The sequence below is a fragment of the Dendropsophus ebraccatus genome, chromosome 5 (genome assembly GCF_027789765.1).
Source record: "Dendropsophus ebraccatus isolate aDenEbr1 chromosome 5, aDenEbr1.pat, whole genome shotgun sequence".
Classification (NCBI taxonomy): domain Eukaryota; kingdom Metazoa; phylum Chordata; class Amphibia; order Anura; family Hylidae; genus Dendropsophus; species Dendropsophus ebraccatus.
This window is the reverse complement of record NC_091458.1, coordinates 29,314,112-29,320,422: the sequence shown is the minus strand read 5'-3', so window position 1 is coordinate 29,320,422 and position 6,311 is coordinate 29,314,112.

Genomic DNA, 6,311 nt, shown 5'->3' with positions numbered 1-6,311 from the left:
AAATGTAATGAACACAGACTTATTAGGCTTATAGGGGGAGATTTATCAAACATGGTGTAAAGTGAAACTAGCTCAGTTGCCCCTAGCAACCAATCAGATTCCACCTTTCATTCCTCATAGACTCTTTGAAAAATGAAAGGTGGAATCTGATTGGTTGCTAGGGGCAACTGAGCCAGTTTCACTTTACACCATGTTAGATAAATCTCCCCCATAGTGTTTATCAGATAGCATCATTTTCAGGTGACTATATGATGCTAAGTAGCACTTTAATGCTGCGTTTACACGAAACGATAATTGGCCCGATCGTACGATTAACGATGTCGGAGTAACGTTTTTTTTTCCATAACGATCAGCATTTAGATGGTACGATACATCGTACGGAAAATTCGTTTTGCGATCGCTTAAGCCTATCTCACGCATTGGTTAAATCGGCGAACGACTGTTCACACTGAACGATCTGCAAATTTTTTGCGAACGATCAAGACGATTTGAGAACATGTTCGAAGATCAAAATGAACGATTTCTCGCTCGTCGTTTGATCGTTCGCTGCGTTTACACGTATGATTATCGTTCGAATTCGATCGTTATTGCGCAAATTCGCACGATAATCGTTACGTGTAAACGCAGCATAAACATACATAATTAAATAGGTTCAATGGTTCTTCCTGTCAGAGATGTAGTTTTGTGGTGCCTGACACTAGCAGCAAAGACTACCAGTTGTGCGGCTGTGTCAGTACACTGGCGCAAACTTCTAACCAGCTTAGGACACAGGTGTCAAACTCGGGCCCTCCAGCTGTTGCTAAACTACAATTCCCATCATGCCTGGACAGCCAATGCTAAAGCTTTGGCTGTCCAGGCATGATGGGAATTGTAGTTTTGCAACAGTTAAAGGGCCTGAGTTTGACACCCCTGGATTATTAGGGTCCATTTACACAGAAAGATTATCTGACAGGTTATCTGCCAAAGATTTGAAGCCAAAGCCAGAAAGATACTATAAACAGAGATCATAAAGGAGAGCCTGAAATGTTTCCTCTTTTCAAATTCATTCAGGGCTTTGGCTTCAAATCTTTGGCAGATAATCTTTCTGTGTAAATGGACTCTTAGGAGCGCCTCAGATAATTAATCTTGATGTTGGGAGCTCCCAGATCCAGTCCACAGAACACTGTCCGTGTACAGATGGAATTGTATGGACGTGTGAGTGACCCCTTAATGCGTCAAACTAGCCGCCATGGCCCATTCTTTTCCTCCTCCTGTCAGATTCCTCCTCCTATTAGATTCCATCTTTCCTTTTTTAAAGAGTCTGTGAGGAACGTAAAGTGGAATCTGATTGGTTGCTAGGGGCAACTGAGCCAGTTTCACTTTACACCAGTTTGATAAATCTCCCCCAGTGTTTTCAGAGCTGTCCCAGTTGGGCCTACATCCCAGCCTGCACCTGATATCAGACTTTTCAAACGACTCTACAAGACAACCAAATTTACATGTCTGCTGGCCCAACAGGATTATTGATTTCCTTTCAGACCCCTTAATTAGAAACCAACGTTCCCACCCAGGTCTGAACACTCCACCAGTCGGCCTTTTTTTGGACGGACATCATTTCGTCAAAACAACATCCATTTTTAGAATTATGGACGTAATTTGGGCGTGAAATGGCGGCTCTCCAATAAAACATCTGTCAAACACCCAAAAAAGGATGACGTGTGCTTATGGCCATAAAATGTGCAACATATGACTGGCTTGGGTAGAGTACATCCCCTGTATGCTGCCCCTTAGTATATTGTATGTTAAAAATGAGCACTGAGGGATCTACAAATAGTTTGCCTAGTCAAAAGCACTGATCCATGTATGATAGTATAGTAATAGTCATAGTTACCAAATAATATGTATATACACGAAAGTGAATATCTTACCATACAGATTACCCCATATATACCAGCTCTACTTTATACAGGCTGTGCAGACCATATGACCATGCAGTTACATTCAGTGACGTATTCTCTGATTGGAGTCATTTACTTTTCCTGTCTTTTCTACCCCATTTGGACTGCTATAAATTTTGTTGCCCAGACAATTAGCTGAACCCCCCTCCCCCAGCCTACAAATACCTCTGCGCAATATCCCCATACCCGCAATAGTATCCCAATCTGTAAGTGCTCCTGATGGTAATACTGCCTCCTTACCCCCACCCAGTACAGTAAATGTCACTTTTAGAACCCTAATACAATAGTTTTGTCCCCTATAGAAGCGACACAGTAATAGTGCCCCTATTCAGTAATTGTGTCCCTTTTGTGCCCCCACTTGGTATTAGTGCCCACTTTTTCCATTGGTGTGCATACTATGGAATATCAGCAGAGACTTCAAGTGGATTCCCCTGGGCGACCTCTGCTTGAAGTTCCGTCCGCTCCATAGATTCAATGATATTTGCCGGCGGATTCCGCCATCCACCCAGTGAATTGACATGCCAATTCTTTGGGCGGATCGCGGAATTCACCAGCAAGTATAAAGTCTATGGAACGGGCGGAACTTCATGCAGAGGTCGCCCAGGGGAATCCACCTGTAGTCTCCGCCGATGTTCTGTAGTGTGCACGTACCCTCACTCAGTAACAGCGCCTCCTATATTCTCTTAATATTTCTCCCTTTGTGTCCCTGCTAGGTAACAATTAGTGATGAGCGAACATGCTCGTCCGAGCTTGGTACTCGTTCGAGTATTAGGGTACTCGATGGTACGGCGCTCGAAGTTTCTGCGCTTTTTCTTAGCCAGTAAACATGCAGGATACTCTTTGGTACATCCTGCGATCATGTGGGACCCAAACATGTCGATAGCAGCGATTGGTTGGCCAGATCAGATGACCCTGCCATATTAAAATCGGCGCTGGCAAGGCTCGGCTCACATGCATGCTGGAAGAGATCAGGGACAGAGCTGCTGCTGGTCAGGGAGAGCTTTAGGGAGGGAATTAGCGTTCCAGTAGGCAGGGAATACTAGCAAAACAACCAAACAGCCCTTGTAAGTGCTTCAAATCGTTTTCAAATGTTATTACTACAGACTGCTGGCTGGGACTTGCAGTGCAGCTACCACGATTTCAGCAGCACACTGTAGTGATCAGCTGCTGGCAGAAAGGGGACATTAGGTGTTGCATAGATACAGACCCCTAAGAAGTGCTCAGTACTATTTTATCGGGACCACGAGTATATTTTCTGATTTCTTACACAATGCATATCTAAGTTCACTACTGCTTGCACAGTGTAAATGGGGTGTCACAGAGCGTGTATAGGTGCAGCCACCAACAGATTGTATCCCACAGCCCCCTAAAAACTAGTAGGCCCTCTACTTTATTTTCTGATTTCTGTATTTCTTACTCAAGGCATATCTAAGCTCCATACTGTGCAGTGCCCATAAAATGGTGAACCCCAGGGGTAAGGGTCGAGGGCGTGGGCATGGGGTTCCAAGTGATGCAGTTGGCAGAGGCCGTGATTCAATGCAAGGTGACACAGCAGCACCTGTTGAGGAGGTAGTAGTGGCACACCGCAGACGTTCACTACCTAGCTTCTTCGCCTAACTTACAGGGTCTCATGGTAGACCGATATTGAAACCGCAGCAGTGTGAACAGGTGATCACGGATAATGTGTCCAGTAACTTATCCACCACCCAGTCTTCCACGCAGTCCGCCCACGCTACCCAAAGGAGTGGAACACTTGCTCCATTAGCTAAGCCTCCTTCCCCACAGCCTGGCCCCTCTAGGGAAAGAAGGGAATCAGATCCACCACCACCACCATGCTCCCAGGAACTGTTTTCTGGACCCTTCCCTGAGTCGGAGCACATTTATTACAAATTTATTATAAAATCGTAACAAAGACTGCACAGTGTTTTGCTCATTCTGGAAAGATGAAGCTCAGTAATACACAACTCTGGAAATTGTCCAAAGGTTGCGGCAATATCTTTCTCCTTAAGAGTGGGTTATTGGTTTTGTCTGCCCATTCCTTGCCACAGGGGCCTGCAGATCCTTGCACTGCAAGGAGATAAATACTCCTATGGCTGTGAAGGGGCAGAACATGGCAGAAAATTGCCTTTCAAAAACGGGAAATAAAATGACGGAAGCTGACCTTGCCCATCTTTCCAAATGAAATACGAGAAGGATAAAAATGCACATGTGTTTCTTTTATTACCAAATAGAGCTACAATAAACAATGCAAACTTTGCTGTCTAATTCTGTGTTTGTCTCTCTCACACTCTTTTTTTTTTTTTGTACAATTTGGAAACCGAGTGGTAAACTTTGTCAGTATTCTGCTCTTAAGTGTGTATCTGTATACAGACCTGTGTCTGTCTGCTGTCATAAAATGATAACAAAACAAAAGAGGAAAAAGGAAAAAAAAATCAGACCCTGCTCAAACTAAAGAAACAAATGACAATTCTAGTTGTTGGGCAGCACATAATCAGTAAGGCAGGACCTAAAGTGATGATCCCCTTGCATGAGACAATTGCCAGATCCTTAAGGAATTAAAACCAGGATGCCACAGCCACATCAGTTCTGCAGTTGTGTTGAGTTTTGTGCTGAGACAGCCATACCCCATGAACATCACATGATGCAGGGAATGTTACTCCAAATGCTACAGTCAAAGTCAAATTCAAACTGAAAAAAAAAACAGCGGTGGGGGGAGAAGTGGTGAGTCACATGATGCAGGGAATGTTACAACAACTGCTACAGTCAAATTCAAAGTCAAATCCAATTTAGCATCCTTGTCTTGTCCATTTGGAACCATATTATCTGTGGATGTCATCTTACGGGTGTCCTCTGCCGTCCTTTTACCAGTACCTTCTACCTTTTTTGGATGTTGCTATGCTGTGTCAGGCAAAGTTTTTGGGTGGTTCATCATATGCTACCTCTGTTTTAATGGTTCCCTGTGTTCTCACTGCCATGCTTTGTCAGGCTAAATTTCGGGGTGGTTCATATGCACCTCTGCTTTAATCCTTCACTGTGTGATCACTGCCATACTGTTGCCCATAATTTGGCGTAATAGTGCGATTAGGCAGCCTTAGAGGCATCCATGCATGCTGCCCCTGCTGTTTCCTGTCCATTTCCGTGGTGTTTCCATCATTTTCTGAGGTTGACAGGTTTTCACACGACCTTCCCTCTACCGAACTTGGGTCCCTTGCAAAAATGCTCGAGTTTCCTGTTGACTTCAATGGGGTTCGCTACTCGAAACGAGCACTAGAGTATCGGGAGATATTCGTCTCGAGTAACGAGCCCCCGAGCATTTTACTACTCGCTCATCACTAGTAACAATGCTTCCTTTGTGCCCCACTCAGTAATAGTGCCATCCTCATACCCCGAGCCTGTAATATTGCTGTCTCTGTGTCCCCATTCAGTACAAGCACCCCAAAACAAACAAAAATATATATGAGTTACTTAACCCTATTCTGAGGAGTATAGTTAGATTTGACTGTATTGTATATGATTGTAGTCCAGCACTTTAATGTAAAACCACTTTTTTATTGTAATTCCATGAAAACAATGGTCCAACAAGTTCATGTTTTTAGATGTAATGTGTAGACAGTATTTAATGATAGACTCCATTATCCACAGTCACCGGCTTTCATATAAACCTGCAGTCAAGTTGTGGCTGAAATAGCTGCTCGCTGACCACAAAGGTTACACATATTAGATGATATCACAATAAAAGACTATAAACTATGCGATAAAATCACATCAGAGTCCACAATCTTCACTTTATAACTATAGTACACGGGGGTTCTCAGCAGGACGTCCCGCTCAGCCAATCACAGGCTGCGGCAGGGCAGTGCACTGATTGGTTGAGCTGGACGAGCAGACGCTGGGAACCCCTGAAGCAAGCCAGAGCGGGGAGCAGGTAATGTATGCTCCGGTTGCCGGGGGGTTAACTTACATACATGCAGCGGGATGTCAATCCCGCTGCGAATATGTATTCTCATAAGGATGCACCGACACTGGATCCGCAGCACATTTCGCTACAAATCCACAATGTGAAATCCGCTGCGGATTCGGTGTGTGAAGGCACCCATTATTTTTTTCCTTTAAGTGAGGCGCCTGGCGCCTCCTAAACTTGTTCAATGAATCAACCATCACAGTTTTTAAGATGTGAATATTTAATGTCATATCCCCATGTCTCCTGTCATTCTCGCTCGCATTGTCAGAGCCGTTCATCCTCCAGCACATCGCCAGGCCATGATAAATTATTCAGCATCACATCTATGATAACAGCCGTCCATTATCCCTGTGCTCTGCTCTCACACAGAACAGCAGGCAGGGCTGGAGGCTGTGGTGTACGCTGCTCCCTCC